The sequence below is a fragment of the Lygodium microphyllum genome, unplaced genomic scaffold (genome assembly GCF_053477565.2).
Source record: "Lygodium microphyllum isolate KBCC unplaced genomic scaffold, Lygodium_microphyllum_v1.1.10 scaffold_31, whole genome shotgun sequence".
Classification (NCBI taxonomy): domain Eukaryota; kingdom Viridiplantae; phylum Streptophyta; class Polypodiopsida; order Schizaeales; family Lygodiaceae; genus Lygodium; species Lygodium microphyllum.
The window spans coordinates 17,246,543-17,267,312 of record NW_028229514.1 but is presented as its reverse complement, the minus strand read 5'-3'; the positions used below and the strand labels follow the sequence as shown (position 1 = coordinate 17,267,312).

Sequence of the window (20,770 nt, the reverse complement as noted above, 5' to 3'; positions counted from 1 at the left end):
GTCAGAGATATACAAAATTCCATGATTAGCCTATCCTTATTACACAATGTAAGAGATATGCTAAATTCCAACCCATGAAGTGTTTTTTTTTGCACCATAAAGATAAATCCAAGACACCATGCTCTTATCAAAATGAGAGATGTGATTTACCATAGAAATATTGGTTGCACATTCCACTTGTCAACATGAAATGTGCAAATAACCTTAAAGATATTGACACTCTAGATTAGTTTCCTTCCTAGAAATGTGCCTATGAGAGAGATCCTAAATTAAGCTTTATTTCAATTGGGAGGGTAGCATACTTTGACTGCAACTCTGGTATCTCCTTCAATTGGTAAGCAATTTTGGAATGACTGAACATCAGGGCATGAGCTGCACTCATAACAATAGTATGATTAGTTGGGCCCAATTACATTCTTCTCTCGCAACTTCATCAAGGCAGATAGTGCCATGCAAGTGTGTGGGCAAATAAACACTTTAGCCCTATTAGCCAAAGCACCAACATCCATTAGTTCTTATTTTATAACCTCTTAAAATCTTGTCAAAATCTCAAAGGGAATAAACTACATTATCAATGGATACTAAATCACTAGTTTGAATAGCAGATGCAAAAGTGGGGTTGGCCTTCATATCTGTATGATTATTCCACCTAGTATTATAATATAGATACACTAGATTGGCATTTTTTGTTGTAGCTTGTGCACTAACTAGCCTGGGAATCCAATTAGTCAAGACAAGTTCTTTGCACGTAAGAAACCCCTAACACAAAGCATAGATGTTCCCATGATTGCTTTGAGGTAGAATAACCCAATGAGGAATGTCCTACTCAAAATCTCTATGGCTATAGTTTTTTGGCCTTCCAAGTGAAGGCTTTATAAATAATTAGCCAAGTATATGTGCATTGCTTCTATCACTTCTCAACTTAGATGCATGCACCTATCAAAATTAGTGTCCAAGCTCAATAAGACTACCGCATTGGCAATTTGTTGCACCAACTGGGCAATTCAGATTTTATTTACTGGAAAAACACAATAAGAGGAATGCCAGTTGCAGCAGAATAAGTTGAAAGTGTTACACATGTATCAATAGTTGATGCATAGGTGACATGAATGAGAGGCTTATTCATTTTCCTTAACCTCTTCTCTTGATTCAACAAGACCGTCATGCCAAGATCCTTAAAGCTCCTCATGTGACTAATACCACACTACTTTACCCACAAGTCATTCAAATTCAACATCCCATTGTCAAATTTCCGTGCATGGAACAAATTTGAGTTCCCTTGAAAATAATTTACAATATCATCGTTGTCCATTTAAGGAAGTACACACTTTTCATTACTCCAAGTACTTGATCGAAAACGGCCAAGTAGTTTTACTGACATAGGAATCAAACAAAGTTCAAGTACTTCACATCATATTCCTTAGGGCCTCCATATCATGCTCAACATTAAGAAGCAAACCATCCTTGATTTTGTAAATGACCTTGTCCAACAAATACCCCTCGTCGACAGGGTCATATGGGCTTGATGCCAGGAGGCATATTACACGGTGGATTCCGTGCCACGGTGGATTCGGTGAGGTTTTACGGTGGATTTCGTGCCACGGTGGATTCGGTGAGGTTTTATGGTGGATTCCGTGCCACGGTGGATTCGGTGAGGTTTTACAGTGGATTCCATAAACTTTTATTATTGGGGCTCATAAACAAAGTGGATTCTTTGTGTGAGAAGTTGATGGGGACGCCTATCCTTTTCGGGCATTTTGTTAATTTAGTGTGTACATGGGTGATTCCATAGCGGGTGATTCCGCAAAATACATATTAAAATTAATAAACGTTTATGAGTTTAGAGTGTGCACTCGTGATAAATTAAGGTTAGGATTGATTTCTAACCAATTGATTTATTTATGTAGTTAAAGACTGCTAGGTATTCACTTTTGTCAGTTTAATTGTATTATTTTACTAACGATTGTGAATGCTTCAGTTGATGTGTAGAGATAACAACAGTGGCGGTGGAAAGCATTGGAGGATAGTGTGTATTCTGGTGCACAGATCGGATGCCATAAGCGCGCGTAGTGAGCGTCAGAAGGTCCCCAAGAACAAAAGATGTCTACTTTTTGCACACAAATCAATGTAGAAAACATGCACGACATGAACAAGAGACCAATTGGGTGCAATCTCCCCCCATGCCTTGTGTGAGCGCTCCACAAAGCATGTATTTTTATGTATTAATAATCTTCAAGCTCAAATAATAGCCCAAATTACAAAATAGCACGCTTTTGGCTTTTGAGCTTGCTTTAGTGCCAAATAGAAACAAAGCTAGTGGGTGCCCAAGAAGTCAGGCATACCCAATACAATGTCCAAATACAAATATCTAGATCATGCACCCACGTGCATACAAAAATAATAAATAAATATCAAATGCCTTGATAAATAGGCGCGACAAAATATAGGCGCCATGCCTAAGGTAGGTGCCCATCAAAATATAGATGATAACTCGAATACATGCTATCCTCCAATGCTTTCCACCGCCACTGCTACTATCTCTACACATCAACTGAAGCATTCACAATTGTTAGTAAAATAATACAATTAAACCGACAAAAGTGAATACCTAGCAGTCTTCAGCTACATAAATAAATCAAGTGGTTAGAAATCAATCCTAACCTTAATTTATCACGAGTGCGTACTCTAAACTCATAAATGTTTATTAATTTAAATATGTATTTTGCGGAATCACCGGCTATGGAATCACCCAAGTACACACTAAATTAACAAAATGCCCGAAAAGGATAGGCGTCCCCATCAACTTCTCGCACAAAGAATCCACTTTGTGTATGAGCCCCGATAATAAAAGTTTACGGAATCCACCGTAAAACCTCAAGGAATCCACCGTGGCACGGAATCCATCGTGCAATATGCCTCCTAGCATCAGGGCTAAAAGGAACTTACTTGGCAGAGAAGGTAGTAGGCGGCTCGAACAAACCATAGTGGCATGCATTGTCACAGATGTTGTCAGTTGCCTTCTTTTTCCTAGAGGCCGAAGTGGAAGAGGCGAGTCTCCATGGGTGAGCAGATCTCATGAATAGTGCTCTGTTCAGGCGCCACCTTTTTTTATTGGTTTATCTTTAAAAAATTGTCAAAAAATACTATTTGTTAACTCTTCTTACTAGTTTAGCTAGAAAAAACATTCTACAAGCTACATTAGATAGATAACTATGTTATTCAATATTCTATTTGAGCTTTGCATGGCAAAAAAGTCACATGTGAACAAAAACAGAATACTTTAGTTGTGATTTACCATTGTACACCCTAGTAAAGCAAGTGAATGACCTTTGAATGGAGTTTGTAGTAGCTGCAAATTTGCATTTAAAATTCTTCTGAGCACTTCCATAGCTATGATAAATGCAAGTACGTCTTACACATTCATTGAAACATGAGCAAGGGAAAATTTTATTTTAGTGGCCCTAATGCATGCAATTATTTCAAAGTTGTATCAACCATCGAATGCACTCATCAAAATGGAGAAAAAATAGACAATCCCAGTAACTCATTATTGTGATAAAAGAAGCCTTTACACTAAAAACTTGTCACCATAGCCAACAAATAAGCTTAATCATAGCCCCCAAATAACCTTAATCATCCCCATATTGCCAACATCTTAGAAGAGCCTCTAGAAAGCTACTTGGGATAGCTACTTCCACTCTAGACACCATCTTCAAAGAAGCTCCAATGTCAATGTAGCTCATAGGCATACCTTCGAGGTCCACCATCTTCTAGCACCTCTAGAAGAACCTCAAGATGACCACAATGTGCACGTACCACCATGGCCACCAAAGAAGCTTTATCATCAACATATTTTCGACATCTTAGAAGAACCTCTAGAAAGCTAGTTGGGATAGCCACTTCCACTCTAGATACCATCTCCAAAGAAGCATAAATGTCAATGTATCTCATAGACATACCTTGATCATAGAAAAGGACCATAGAACCATATCTATCTCACATGCAATATGCTCTAATTGAAGCATAGCATGCCATAGAATCCTTGGTACTGGAAGCTTGCTTTCTTGGCTATTTACCCAAAGTTGGATTGACATATAAAACTATCTTTATTTCAACATTACTATAATTATAGTTCTCAACATTGACTTCGAGAGAAAACATTGTACTTTGGCACTCTATTGCTTGTAGTTTTTGGATAGCTCTATACTTTAGTATTCCCTCCTATTTTGTCCTTGTTTTGGCTGAGTTTTCGGGGGCTGATTCATAATCATTTACAATAGTCCATTCTATTGGATTTTACATTAGTATACTGTCATTATAGCTAGTTCTTCGAGTGATAGTATTATTTTTAATATTGAAAAGCTTGATGGCACAAATTTTCACCAATTGAAAGATGCAAATATGGTTGGTATATGGTTCAAAAGATGCAAGTTAGGCCTTTGAAAACCAAGAGTATAAAGCTTGAAGGCATTGATTAGGATACTTGGGAGAGTCAGATGAGGTATGTAACTCCACTCTTATATTGTTATTGTCTAAAGAGTTGTACTTTAATGTTATGACACCTAAGGATAATGCTTGGTACTTATGGACCCACTTATATGAAGGAAGGGACTAGTATATCTGCACATTTGATTGAGTTTCATTCAATTTTCAAACATTTGACTTCACATGGCATTGAGTTTAAGGATAATCTCCCTCCCTTCTTCTTGTATGTGACACTTCCTGAGTCACGGGACACTTTCTGTAGTGCCATGTGTACTAATATGCTTGAGGATGATTTGAAACTTCAAGATGTTAAGGGTGCCTTACTCATAGAGGAGATAAACAAGAATAATGTAGATGGAACCTATACTTCTCATGAATTGATTGTTAGCGACTGACATGATGGTAAGAATAGTAATGACTATTGAGGTAGGGACAAACATGATGGTAAGAATAGTAATGAATGTTTTGGTAGTGATTCACAAAGGTCTCGGTCTCATAGGCATCTCATAGTAAGTCATGTGGTTGTAACTTAGTTGTATGACCTCTCTTACATATCAGTAGTATTATGGAAAGTAGGGTCATATTCGGCAATAGTGCCATAAGATGTGCAATGATACGTGAAAAATAAAGGCAAGGGCAAAGTGTAGAAAAATTCTGATGATCACAACATTGTCCCAACCAAGTGCAATGTAAAGATTGAATAGAGAAATGTAGTGTAGCCTAAGTTAGATGATGATTACATCTTGGAAACTTCTTCTCTTAATGCTAATTAGTGGGTTGATGCCTCATCCACTTTTTCTTAGTGTTGGCTACTTGATTCAAGGGTTTTTTCCATGTTATGTCATATAGGGAATACTTTCATTCATAACAAAACATGACAAGTTCTATGAGACTAGAAACGACTAGCATAGGATATTATTAGCATTGGTGATGTTACACTGCAGTTTGCTTCACATAGCACTTTTGTTTTGCATGATGTATACCATGATAGTTGATTGGGCTATATATTGTGCCATAAGTGATATGGTAACGATGCCTACTTTGTTGTGAGTTACTCAACCTAGACTAGATTCCTAACTCTTCCACCTTAGGGAAGCTCACAAAATAATGTTGTGTGCATAGAAAAACATCCCAAGATGAGATGTGTGCTAGCTACATAATTTCGCTAGTGAAGGCATGCATTGGTAGTTGTCTACCAATTTTAGCTTAATGTTGCAAGATGGAGAAGCATGTCATTGTTGAGAGGGAGGTTAGATTATATATGTGCCTACATTAGAAGAGCATGCTCCATTTTTCCTTAGGAGGGCCATTGCACATAGATGCATGAATAAAACATCAGTTTTGAAGCCTATGTGAATGCTCAGAGCTTATGTGCAAGAAGGATTTGATCTACTCTAGGGTATTTTCTAAACTATTAACTCAAAGATTTTGGCCAATCCTCCCATCATAAGGGTTTGTGCTTTTACTTGCATTGCATACATAGATCTTGATAGGTTGTACAAGATATCAATCAAAAGGCTTTGATTTGGCCTCAATTGCTATGCTTAGACTTTGGTGATTCATAAATTATCTTTCTTTTTATTCTTTCTCTTGATACTCTCATCCCTTTTTTCCTAAAACCATGTGGTAACTCATGAATTGTATTTCTTTTTAATATTTCTCTCCCTACTCTTTGCATCCCTTCCATCCTAAAACCTATGTTTCGGCCTTGAACCCTACATGCTCTGATATTGTTCACCTTAATGAGTAGTCAAGTGGGGCGATAATCAATTTTTGGGCCTTCAATCCTAAATGATTTGACACTGTTCACTTTAACGAGTAGTCAAGTGGGACCATAATCACCTTTTGGGCCTACCCTATGCCCATGGTCCCTAATTCGTATAGATGACATATTCCCCTACCTGTCTAGTTTTTTGGACTTTAAAAATCCTATGTGCATAGACATCAACACATCTATTGTGCATAGTTTTTTAGTCTATACTTTTGACATTCCTTTATCAAACTATTTTCAATGTTGGCCTTGTAGATTCTAACTTTCCCTAGTGGCAACTTCTTCACTCTCTAATAATTTATCAACGATGTCCCTTCACTTCACAACTTTTCTCATTAAAACTTTGCATCTCCATTGGGTTTTTGCCTTTGGTTAGCCCTTTTGTCCTCATATGTGGAATCTTGATCACTTATCTTTAGTTGAACCTCCCTTCAATGTGGTAGGCTTTTTAATTTCTTTGTTGCTATTCTTCCACCCCGCCCCCCTCCCCCGACGCTTTTTTTGTCCATTTGAACCTAAATGTGAATGGGATTATACAAATCAACCATGTGCAGATGAGTTCTATGCAAATATTGTCGAGTTTATATAGCTTATGTCACCTTAAATTTCCATAGATTCATTGGACATCCCTTTCTTCCAACAAGCTCAAGCTGGATTTTCTCTAGAGCACAAATATATCATGACTTGGGGAGCTACCTAGATTCAAGTTTTGTAAAGAGTCCACATGAATATTCATACCAATTGTGATATTTTCCTTTGGTATGTTCAATGAATGAGATCTAAAACTAAATGGGGGGTTAGAATACCATAGTTAAGATAGTACAATTTTCATTGTAAGGATATGCTTTGGTTTGAATAGTTTATGTTGGATTCCCTACTAGTTGTAAGCCATGGTATTGTGCTCCAAGTAGCATGTGGCCAATGTGTCATGCATGCTATATGTGTAGAGAATAATTCTCTTCTTTTTAAATCCATTTCTTCGTGTGTGCTATGAAACCCTTCTTATTCTAACTTGCCCTATGACTAAGTAGATATGTCATTTCATTTAATTATAGGGCATGAAAACTCACAACATATGGAGGGCTATTAACTAGAATACTATCTTAGGGAATTTGGGACTTCTCATATAGTTTGGGAATTTGCAACATAGTTAATATTTGGCCACATGATCAAATCTTATCCCCTTCAAAGTGGAGCGAACCCTAATTACTATATAGGTTGTTTTTCCAAGTTCCACTTTGGAGCATGGGTTAAGATTTAGCCACATGCCCAAATCTTTACCCCTTATTTGAAATGGGAATTGGGGGATTTCCAAATTCTCTAATATAGTGTTTTATGCACATGGATTAGGAAAGTGTCTCAAGCTTGAAAAAATTTGGGCACTTTTTTTTTGCTTCATTTCTAGATTCAATTTGGGTTCATTGCCCATCTAATGAACTCAAAAGTTTTGTAGCATGGCTACTATATGGCTTGAGTTTACTAGCCTTTTTAGCTTGTCAAATGCAATGCCATTGTACTCATTCTCATGTTTCTCATGTTTGCTTACGTGCAACCTATTCTGAAAATGAGATACTCAAAATTATCATGTCAGGACCACAAGTGAGTTGCCATTCCTTTCACCATATCCTATAATATGCCTTGTATATGTCGAAGAGATTAAACCTGTCTGCCCCCACAACCTTAGATCCTAATCCACAATAAAAAGCTAAGTCTTACCAAGCTAATTTTCAAATACTACACCATGGAGAAGGAGAAAAAGAACCATAGATAAGACACCATGCTAGTAGAATACAATGTGGAAAAGTGGGGTATGTTGAACCCTTATAGAGCTTGTTTTCCATAAAGAATAACTCATGGCAGTCAATCGCAAAGCACATACCACATTCATGGAAGGCTAGTAGTACCTCTGGGGGAACTTAATTCCCCCTATTTTAAACAAGTACCTTATTGCAACTTTGATCAAGCAAATCCCTTTCATATATTTAACGTTGGACCATATATCCATACACGATGTAGATAAGCACTTGTACTATATCACCATGAAGGCCACTATGGATGAAATTGCACTACAAGGTGAGAGGGAGATAAGGTTGGGGAAGATAGGAAATAATGATAATAGGAGTTATCATGCATTACTTGGGCAGAGAAGGAAACGATTACATGCAGTTTGATGTGACAAAAACATACTGAAAGGTTGTTGGCATGTAGTGCTTGTTAATTTTTTGGCCTGGCAAAATTAATTTTGCCTCTAATAGGTGTGATAAATTAGCTATTGGAAAAGGCAAAGATGCAACTAAATAGTCCATAAAGGCACATTATGTCATGGGAGTCAAATAATTCATCAGTCATCCTACTAGTAGCAAGTTGAGAAAAGGAAAGGCCAACCATGCTGAATGAAGAAGTGGCTAGCTTGTAAGCGCCAACTTGGGCAATATGGTGCAATAATTAGCCTTGGTAATCATCTAAGTGCAACTTCATTCTTTGTGGGTACAAAGATTTCCCAACAAAGGATGCTTATCTCCATAGTAGAACATATATATTACCATAGTGGTCTACATGGATGGGGCTTTGTCCATCCACCTAAACATGCAAGTTTTGTAACTACTAGGACCATGAGTTGCATAGTGGTATTTGCTGATACAAGGGGCCCAACAACTGTCATACCACAATATGTGACGTTGAAACATTCAAACGGAGCTACCATTGTTGTTCTTATCTACAAATTCTTCTAGAAAATCCAACTAATGACGTAGAAGCCACATATAAGTGGCAAAAACACTTACATTAGTATATGCTTATTAAGCTTTTAGTTCTTGCATTCAAGCTAGGAAGTGAAACCCCACTAACAAGAGAAAATTCTTACAAGTCAAATAGTACTACAATCTTTACTTGCCAAAGGATATGTTGTAGTGAGGAGGGTTTGCTTGTGTGTGTTTGGTTTTCCATTCTCATATACACTACTCAAAAGGACAACTAAGACATCTCTTAAAGGATCTCATTAGTATATGCTAATGTGGTGCTACTTTTCTTGTTCACTCATAAAGATGAGATTATAAAGAAAATTTCATCGTTACCATCATTATAAAGAAAAAGATGTCTAATTGGTCTACACCATAAAGGTCTCTATAAAATGAGTTTATTAAGCTTATTTCACCTTCCCATATGCACACATGGTTGATGTTCACAAAAGCTAAATGCCTACTCATTTGTTTTCAAATAACTTGTGTGTGCAGTGTAATAGAGTTGCATTATAATCCATAACTAGTCCACTATTTTAGAAAATGCTTGCTTGCAAGTGTTAAAACTTAGCAATAGAAGTCTTTTGATCTTCTTTTAAACATCCTTGATCACTATTTTGTTAGTACACATGCATGAGTACATATCCCTATATGGAGAGGTATTTGGAAAGGTTATATGTTTAACATGCATACATAGACATGTCTACACACACATATAAATGCGTACCCATGTGTAACTTGCACGTGTAATGCTCATCCCCTTGAGGCAGTTACTCTTGAATATATGTGTGTATCACATGGGTTCAAAATAAGCAATTTTAAAAATACTATTTTTACATTTTTATACATAAAGAATGGTGTCATATAAAGGAGTTACTTATAGATTGAATAAATAAGGGTTGTGTTTTATTCTGGGGGGGTGTAGCTATAAAAACTCATCTATATAATATGTGCTGAAAGGCTATTAAGAAATACCTTTCTTTGCATGCTATAAGGCCATAAAAGGACCCTTTCTACTTTACTAAAAATATGTGTTTTTTTGTAAAGTAAAACCTTATGTGTTTTTTTTAAAAGTAAATTTCCCATGTGATTATTATATTTGAACTTAGCCTCTCTACTTTTACCTTAGCTGGCCTACTTTTACCTTAGCTAGCCCTTATGATTACATCACCTTGTTACATTGTAGGATAGTGCTTCCCATAAGAATGGAACTCTTGACCTTGGGTTTATTACACCATCTCACTACATTCTATCTAGCAAGTCTTGGGTTATATTGCATTACTTTGCACATTGCAAGAATAGCATTAGTTTATGCTACCAATCGCAATATTAGATGGGTTAATGATATAAATATGAAAATCCCCAGCCTCACACCTTGTAGTGGCCATTTTCCATAAACGGGCAACGCTCATGAAAACATATTTTCTATCCATCTTTGTAAAAACGTCATAGACGTTGGAATTCAATAAATTACGCGTGTGACAAGAAAGTCGATGAGAAATGATTAACAACCAAGTCGTAGGCGGGAGAGACCAGACGCATTCCATGAACGCGTGGACGACGACTTCATAGGTCTTTTAAACAAGATAAATACTTTATGCATACACGTCGGTTTAAAAGTAGAGTCTCTTATTTTAATGTCAATCAGGCCGGACAAAACTTGCTGCGCGACGAAAAACCTCCCAGCGTGAAAGACCCGGTAAACAAGCTCATGACCTGGTATACGAGCGATTATCCACGCATCTAGCTCGTACTACTTGTATGGAATCGAAGGCTCCATCTTCCCACCATGCGATTAGCGGTGCAGCAGTTGTTCATTCCTAGACGTTAGAAAGCCGCGCTTGTGCTTGCGGAAAAGCGTGCTCTGGTAATACAGTATTCGTTGATCGGAAGAGGTTAACTAGCTAGTAGAGAACCATTCGGGCCCCTGCTTTCTCATAGCTACCGTCCTGCACTCACCATACGCAATACTGTATCCATGGCATCATCACTAAAGCTGGCTATGCTAATTGTAGCTATCACGTTGGCGCAGCAGCTCGTCCACCCGATAACTCGCACTGAGGCGGCGGACGAGGACCCCTTGCAGGATTTCTGCGTGGCTGATCAGGGGGCGCAGGCGGCCGGAATCACAACCGTGAACGGTCTGCTGTGCAAAAATCTCCAACAACTGCAGGCCAAGGACTTCGCCTCTCCTCTGCTGCGCCAGCAAGGCCAGTTTAACAAGGCGCTCGGCTCCGCTGTGCAGCTGGCGTCGGCCCTCACCTTCCCTGGACTCAACACCCAAGGCCTGTCCGTGGCCCGCATCGACTTCGCGCCCAATGGTGGGCTCAACCCTCCACACGTCCACCCGCGTGCCACCGAGGTTCTCTTCCTTGCCGAGGGCACGCTTGTGGTAGGCTTCGTCTCCACCACCAACAACACCCTCTTCCAGCAGAACCTGTACAAGGGCGATCTCTTCGTCTTTCCCCGCGGCCTCGTCCACTTCCAGATCAACCCGGACAAGAAGAAGCCTGCCCTCGCTCTCTCCGCGCTCAACAGCCAGAACCCGGGCACCTCCCAGGTCGCCCCCGCTCTGTTCGCCGCTAAGCCTCCCCTGCCCGAGGACGTGCTGGAGACCGCCTTCGGCATCGACAAGGACGAGGTTTATAGCCTCATTAAAAGCGTCGCCACGACACAACCGTGATGGTACTAATACGTGTCACGCCATCTCAACACATCATTGCTGCACAGTCGAGGTTCACAGCCTCATTAAGGGTCGCCACCACACTCCCGTTATCGTGCTAATATATCCGTCATCACCGCCCTCCCGTGGTCATCCTGATATCTATGTCGCACTAAGTTAACACATTATTGCTATACAAATCAATATTCTTAAGCATTATTGCTATAGAATCGATATTCTTGCCATCACCTTTCTTTGATACTGTGCCCTAATTTTACACGCAACACCTACAAATTTGGAAATCATAAAAAGTAATCCATTCAGAGGTCACAAAAATTTGAGGTTTCATGTTCCATGATTCCCAAGTTTATTTATGAAAAAAAATATCAAAACAGGAAGCACCAATAACGTTATGCAAGAAAAGCCCTTCTACACAATATAGTTACCATGAATATTGCAATAATCGCTATTATTACTAACTTATCAAATTTTCAAACTTCTCTTTATGCAAAAGAAGCACTATGAATTTTACTAAAAAATACCATTCAATTTATGAATTTTAAAATTTTGCATGTGATTTAGAAAATATAGTTTCTATGAACATTACAATAACTACTATTGTTGCTTTTTGCTACTAGTAATTCTCTGATAATTGATGCTCCTTCTCCTCCTCCTCCTACTACTGCTACTATGATTTATCCTTCTGCTTTGCTACGACTAGTATTGTTATTACCATTGCTACTAGATTAGGTGTCACTAGCTAATGTGGTACATATCAAGTCTTTTATGTTAGTGAGCACACTTTCACCATATAGAAAGGATAACACATTCAAACAAAGAGCGTCTACCGACAAAGAAGAACCTCAAGCTGAAGATTTGATTCGACGTACCATCAACGCCACTCTTGAAGCTCAAACTATTCGCAAGAAATCAAAGATAAGTAAACGAAGTTTCAAATTTCGCACTTTCAATGGCATACGAGAAGGAAAGACTGTTTTATCATTCATTAGTCAGTTTGATGACTATTTTCATGAGGAAACCTATCCAGAAAAAGATAAAATCAAGTGTGTTACTAATCATTTGGTAGACAGAGCATCACTTTGGTGGACTGTAATACGCAAGAGCATAGAATATCCTGCTACTTGGGAAGATTTCAAGAAGAAGTTCATGCAGAATTTCCTTCCACCGCAATTTCATGAGAAGGCTATCAAGCAATGGGATCTACTTCAACAACGGGATCGTGAGCCTATACCACAGTATACATAGCGTTTTTGGAATGCACTCTTAGAGCTACGCATGCTTGAAGACGTACCAGAGACGACGCATAAGCGGAAGCATATGTTTGGACTTCTTGGATTTTACTACGTTGAAGTGAACATGTTCAAGCCTGCTATCCTTGAAGACGCCATCTCACTAGCTCCCGACACTGAAGATAAGCTACGAGGTAGAGACAGACAACCACATCAATTCCAAGCCAATGGTAATTATGGATCTAAACAATTCAATTCCAATTTTAGAAGATTTAATCCAGGTCATTTCTCTTCATCATCTTTCCGCAAGAATTGGGCTAAACCACCTGCATTACCATCCAATGCCAATCAAAATCCTAAGCCTATTCCACAACCAAATCCAAATGTACCTAGACTTCCCGCTATTGCAAACAATGTAACCAAAGCCAAGCCAATAGTATGCTATAAATGCCACTAGTCTGGATATCTCGCAGTAAATTGTCATTCAAAGAAGCCACCAGCTCATATAAACTATCTTGGAGCCATGGACGAAGACGAACATGAAGATATGCCTGATTTCACTGAAGATGAGGACGACACTACTACTACTTCCGATATTTTACCAGGTATGCCTACTCCACATTCATTATTGACTATAAAATGTTTGATGCATGGAAAGGAAAAGACTATTTTGCATGATGACGGTAGTACTCATGATTTTATTTCAGCAAAATTGGTAAAGGAACTGAAATTACAGACTGTACCTACACATTATCGCATAAAAGCTGCATTTTTAGGTACTAGGTATAATGGTACACAACAAGTGCAAGATTTAGAGATTCAAATTGGTTCATACACTGAAAGAAAAAAATTCTTAGTTGTTCCATTACAGTCGAGTGACATTATTTTAGGAATGCCTTGGCGACACCAGCATAATCCAGATATAGATTATTCCACACACACAATGAATATTAATTTTCAAGGAAAATCTATTACATTATATGGTATGCATGCATCTAATGTTTTTCCACTGCTTTCTCATACTCAAGCAAAACGTGCATTACGCAAGAGTAGTAAATCATATCTCATTTAGATGAATGAATTGCAAGTAAAGGAAAATCATATGCACCCTAGGCATAAGGAATTTCTTGCATATTTTAAGGACTGTTTTGCAGAAGACCTACCAGCAGGTTTACCTCCTTCATGTCCAGAAGACCATAAGATAGATTTGATCCCTGGCACACAACCACCTTCCAAAGCACCATATAGGCACAACCAGATAGAGAAAAAATAAATCCAGAGTCAAGTTGAAGAATTACTAAATAGAGGTTTGATTCGACCTAGCAGTTCTCCATTCGGTGCACCTGTATTGTTAGTGAAGAAAAATAATAATACCTATCGTATGTGTATTGACTACCGAGCTTTAAATAAGATCACTGTAAAGAATAGGTATCCTATTCCTAGAGTTGATGACCTTATGGACAAACTCCAAGGATCTTCTATATTTAGTAAAATTGACTTTAAGTCTGGTTATCATCAGGTGAGGCTAGATAAATCTGACATATTCAAGACTGCATTCAGAACACAGTTTGGTCATTACGAATTTTTAGTCATGCCATTTGGATTGACTAATGCACCTGCTACCTTTAGTAGAATGATGAACTGTATCTTTCTGAAATATCAATATTGTGTAATTGTCTTCTTTGATGATATTTTGGTGTTTAGTCAAAATGAGAAAGAACATTATGAGCATTTGTCATTGGTTTTTCAGTTATTGAAAGAAAATCAACTATATGCAAATCCTGAAAAGAGTGAATTCTTTAAGACAGAAATTGAGTATTTAGGTCATATTGTATCATCTGAAGGAATTAAAGTTGATCCTAAGCACATTGATGCAATACTGAATTGGCCTGTTCCTAAAAACGTGCATGAGTTACGCTCATTCCTTGGTCTTGCTAGTTTCTATAGGAAGTTTGTACGTAATTTTTCATTACTTGCTTTACCATTAACCAAACGTCTCAATAAAGGAATTGTTTATCAATGGACCGAAAATCAACAGAAATCCTTTGACTTACTGAAACATACATTAACCAATGCCCCTGTTCTACAGTTGCCTGACTTTAATAGACCATTCTTTCTAGTTGTGACCGATGCTAGTGGATCAGGAATAGGAGCCGTACTAATGCAAGACAATCATCCTATAGCATATTCTAGTTCTAAGCTGAAACCCCTGAGCTGAAATATTCCACATATGATAAAGAACTATTACCAGTTGTACAAGCATTAAGACAGTGGAAACATGATGCCAGGAGGCATATTCCACGGTGGATTCCGTGAGGTTTTACGGTGGATTCCGTAAACTTAGATGACCGGGGCTCATACGCAAAGAGGATTCTTTGTGCGAGAAGTTGATGGGGACGCCTGTCCTTTTCGGGCGTTTCATTAATTTAGTGTGTACATGGATGATTCCATAGCGGGTGATTCCGCAAAATGCATATTAAATTCATAAACGTTTATGAGTTTAGAGTGCGCACTCGTAATAAATTAAGGTTAGGATTTATTTCTAACCAGTTGATTTATTTATGTAGCTGAAGACTGCTAGGTATTCACTTTTGTCGGTTTAATTGTGTTATTTTACTAACGATTGTGAATGCTTCAGTTGATGTGTAGAGATAGCAGCAGTGGCGGAGGAAAGCATTGGAGTCTAGCGGGTTTTCGACTATATTTTGATAGGCACCACGCCTATATTTTGTTATGTCTATAGAGACATCGATTATTTATTATTATTTTGTATGCGCTTATGCGCCTGGATATGTTATTTCTATTTGGACATTGAGATTGGGCGTGCCAGACTCTATGGGCACCGTCCATTAGCTTTACTTTCCTATTTTTGGTAGAAAGCAAACTCAAAAGCTAAAAGCTTGTCATATTTTTGTAATTGGGCTTTTTTTGAGCATGAAGATTGGAAATATACATTAAATACATGCTTTGTGAAGCGCTCACACAAGGCATGGGGGAGATTGAACCCAATTTGTCTCTTGCCTCATGTCATGCTTGCTTTTACATGGGTTTTTGTGCTAAAAAGTAGAGTACTTTGTTCTTGGGGACCTTCCGGGATTCATCACGTGAGCTATCTGCGACCGATCTGCGCACCAGTGGTATCAGAGCGGAGCAGAGATCAAGGGCTTCCAATCGCTACCAATCTCGGGCGAAGGCGGAGCTCCAGGAACAAACGGCCTCTACAGTCAATCTCGTCGTGAACCGTCGATACAGGCAGACTTCTGGCGATCAAGAACCCCAGTTTCCTCTGTCAAATTGCGAAGGACCAATCTCAGCAAGCGGAGGACCACTCCTTCATCTCCATGAACAAGTCGTGGATAAAACAGTAAGAAGCCATATCTCTTGCTTCAAAAAGCTTAGTCTTGAAGTTTAAAGGCTTAAGAAATTGGAGAAGACTCACAAAACTTGTCAACGAGGTATCTGAATATGTCCGAGAAATCCGCGACGGCATAAAACGGCTGCCCACGTCCTCATATCCTGCGCCGTTTTTTCTTCAATTAACCCCCCCCCTTCATAGCTTAAATTATTAAGCTTAAATCCTTAAGCTCTCATCAAGTTGTACAAGACACACAGATCTGGCAAGTTCGTAAACTCCGGGTCTCGCACTCCTGAAGTCAAGTTCCGTAAGTCGACGGTAATCAAGTTCTGCAAGTTCTGCAAGTCGGCCTAAGTCTAGCAAGTCCACAACTCTGCAAGTCTGTTAAGTCTGCAACTCTGCAAGTCAGACTAAATCAGAACTGACTAGTGCTAAAAACTCATAGAAGACTTGTTCGTATGCAAAAACTCTGAACTGGAAAGTTGTTCGCAGCAAGCTGTTCTACCTATCTACAAGTTTGTTGAAGTACTTTCAGCACACGGAGACAGAAATATTGCAGAATTTCTGAAAATTGAAGAAGAAAATACCCAAAAAAAATACATAGCCTTGTAACCCCAAATTTGAGCTACGCTCATCCCGCTAACTGATTTTGAGTGAGAAAGGTTTGTTAAGTTTTACAAGATGACTACTCCACATATGGATGATCCTATGGCTGAAGACGATCTACCCGAGCCTACCATGGAACAAAAGCTGGATCTTATCATGCTGCAATTGGAAGAAGAGCGAAGAGCTAGGCAAGCCTTGCAAGCGCAATTGACAAAGCTACAAGGAGCGTCCACTGATAAAGAAGAACCTCAAGCTGAAGATTTGATTCGCCGTACCATCGACGCCACTCTTGAAGCACAAACCATCCGCAAGGAATCCAAGATAAGTAAACGAAGTTTCAAGTTTCGCACTTTCAATGGCATAAGAGAAGGAAAGACTGTTTTATCATTCATTAGCCAGTTTGATGACTATTTCCATGAGGAAACTTATCCCGAGAAAGATAAAATCAAGTGTGTTACTAATCATCTGATAGACAGAGCATCACTTTGGTGGACTGTAGTCCGCAAGAGCATAGAATGTCCTGCTACATGGGAAGATTTCAAGAAGAAGTTCATGCAAAATTTCCTTCCACCGCAATTTCATGAGAAGGCTATCAAGCAATGGGATTTACTCCAACAGCGCGATCGTGAGCCTATTCCACAGTATACAGAGCGTTTTTGGAATGCACTCTTACAGCTACGCATGCTTGAAGACGTACCAGAGACGACACATAAGCGGAAGTATATGTCTGGGCTTCTTGGACATTACTACGCTGAGGTGAATATGTTCAAGCCTGCTACCCTTGAAGACGCCATCTCCTTAGCTCACGACACTGAAGATAAGTTACGCGGAAGAGATCGACGACCACAGCCATTCCAAGCAAATGGTAATTATGGATCTAAACAATTCAATTCTAATTTCAGAAGGTTTAATCCAGGTCGTTTCTCATCACCATCTTTCCGCAAGAATTGGCCTAAACCACCTGCATTACCATCCACTGTCAATCCAAATTCTAAACCTATTCCACAAGCAAATCCAAATATACCCAGACTCCCAGCCATTGCAAATAATGTGACCAAAGCCAAGCCCATCGTATGCTACAAGTGTCACCAGCCAGGGCATCTCGCAGCAAATTGTCATTCAAAGAAGCCATCAGCACATATCAACTACCTTGGAGCTATGGATGAAGACGAGCATGAGGATATGCCAGATTTTACTGAAGATGAGGATGATCCTACTACTACTTCCGACACTTTACCAGGTATGCCTACTTCACATTCATTATTGACTATGAAATGTATGGTGCATGGAAAAGAAAGAACTATATTGCATGATGACGGTAGTACCCATGACTTTATTTCAGCAAAATTGGTAAAGGAATTGAAACTGCATACTGTACCTACGCACTATCGCATAAAAGCTGCATTTTTAGGTACTAGATACAATGGCACACAAGAAGTTCAAGATTTAGAAATTCAAATTGGTCCATATATTGAAAGAAGAAATTTCTTCCTTGTCCCATTAGAGTCTAGCGACATTATTCTAGGAATGCCATGGAGACACCAACATAATCCCAATATAGACTATTCCACACACACAATGAATATAAATTTTCAAGGAAAATCTATTACATTATTTGGTATGCATACCTCTCATATGTTTCCACTGCTTTCGCATACTCAAGCAAAACGTGCACTACGCAAGAATACTAAATCATATCTCATTTGGGTGAATGAATTGCACGCAAAAGAAACTCATATGCACCCTAAGCATAAGGAATTTCTCGCATATTTTAAGGATTGTTTTGCAGAAGACCTACCACCAGGTTTACCTCCATCACGTCCAGAAGACCATAAGATTGACCTAATACCTGGCACACAACCACCTTGCAAAGCCCCATATAGGCACAATCAAATAGAGCAAAAAGAAATCCAGAGTCAAGTAGAAGAATTACTAAATAGAGGCTTAATTCGACCTAGCAGTTCTCCATTCGGTGCACCTGTGCTCTTAGTCAAGAAAAAGAATAATACTTATCGCATGTGTATTGACTACCGAGCATTAAACAAGATCACTGTAAAGAATAGGTATCCTATACCTAGAGTTGATGACCTTATGGACAAACTGCAAGGATCTTCTATATTTAGTAAAATTGACCTTAAATCTGGATATCATCAGGTGAGGCTAGATAGATCCGACATATTTAAGACTGCATTCAGGATACAGTTTGGCCATTACGAATTCTTAGTCATGCCATTTGGATTAACTAATGCACCTGCTACTTTCAGTAGAATGACGAACCGTATTTTTCTAAAATATCAATATTGTGTGATTGTTTTCTTTGATGATATTTTAGTGTTCAGTCAAAGTGAAAAAGAGCATTATAAGCATTTATCATTAGTTTTTCAATGACTGAAAGAAAATCAATTGTTTTCAAATCTTGACAAAAGTGAATTCTTTAAGACAGAAATAGAATATCTAGGTCATATTGTATCAAAAGAAGGAATAAAAGTTGATCCTAAGAAAATTGATGCAATATTGCATTGGCCTGTTCCTAAAAATGTACATGAATTACGCTCATTCCTTGGTCTTGCTAGTTTCTATAGGAAGTTTGTCCGTAATTTCTCATTACTTGCTTTACCATTGACCAAACTTCTTAAGAAAGGCATTGTTTATCAATGGACTGAAAACCAGCAGAAATCCTTTGACTTACTCAAACGTGCATTGACCAATGCCCCTGTTTTACAATTGCCTGACTTTAACAGACCATTCTTTTTAGTTGTGACCGATGCTAGCGGATCAGGAATAGGAGCCGTGCTAATGCAAGACAACCATCCAATAGCATATTCTAGTTCTAAGCTGAAACCCTCTGAGCTTAAATATTCCACTTATGACAAGGAACTCTTAGCAGTTGTACAAGCATTAAAACAATGGAAGCATTATTTAATGGGTTCAGAATTCATGATAAAGACCGACCAGCAAAGCATTAGACATCTACTTAGCCAACCCCAAATTTCTGACCGTCATATCAAATGGGCTTCATTCATTCAAAGTTTCCATCCTATCATTCAATACCAACCTGGAAAAGAAAATGTAGTTGCTGATGCATTGAGTAGAAGACCTGCAATTCATAATATATCTATCATATCTTTTGATTCTTTGATTGCTATGAAAGACACATATCACCAGGATATTACTTTTCATTCTGATTGGCAAAAATTAGTTCAAAATAATTTCATTCCTGTTGATTCATTGTCATATAATGATGGATTCATGTTCTTTGAAAAGAGACTGTGTGTTACTATTCCATTCCGCTCTTTTGTTTTGAATGAAATTCATTGTCCCCCATATCAAGGTCATAGAGGTATCATTTCTACATTATGCATGTTAACTGAAGATTTTTATTGGCCGCATATGGATGCAGATGTATCTAATTTCGTTTCTGAATGTTTGATTTGTCAAAGAATAAAGAGACATCATGGTAAACAGTATGGACTATTAATGCCTTTATCTATTCCATCTAAACCTTGGGAACATATATCTATGGATTTCATTACTGGTTTACCAAATACTAAATCTAATCATGACATGATTTGGACAATTGTAGATAGATTTAGTAAGCAAGCATATTTCATTGCATGTAAGAAAACTTTAACAGCATCACAAGCAGCACAGTTATTTTTTAAAACTGTTTTTACTAACCATGGATTGCCGAAAGTGATTATTTCAGATAGAGATTCTAGATTTTGTAATAATTTTTAGATTACACTGTTTGCAAATCTAGGCACAAAGATTGATTTCTCATCTGCATTTCATCCAGAAACAAATGGACAAACAGAAGCCACAAATAGCACTATTTTAGATCTTTTACGTGCATACACTATCTCTAAACCTCAGACATGGGATACTCATTTACATTTATTACAG

At 38.3% G+C, this 20,770-nt stretch overlaps 2 pseudogenes; one reads left to right on the top strand and one right to left on the bottom strand.

Annotated features, from left to right (window-relative positions):
* Nucleotides 1-250: 250 nt before the first annotated feature.
* On the bottom strand, nucleotides 251-3,077 carry LOC148009370 (threonine synthase, chloroplastic-like; annotated as a pseudogene).
* Nucleotides 3,078-10,801: 7,724 nt separating this feature from the next.
* On the top strand, nucleotides 10,802-11,924 carry LOC148009369 (germin-like protein 8-2 pseudogene; annotated as a pseudogene).
* Nucleotides 11,925-20,770: the final 8,846 nt, after the last annotated feature.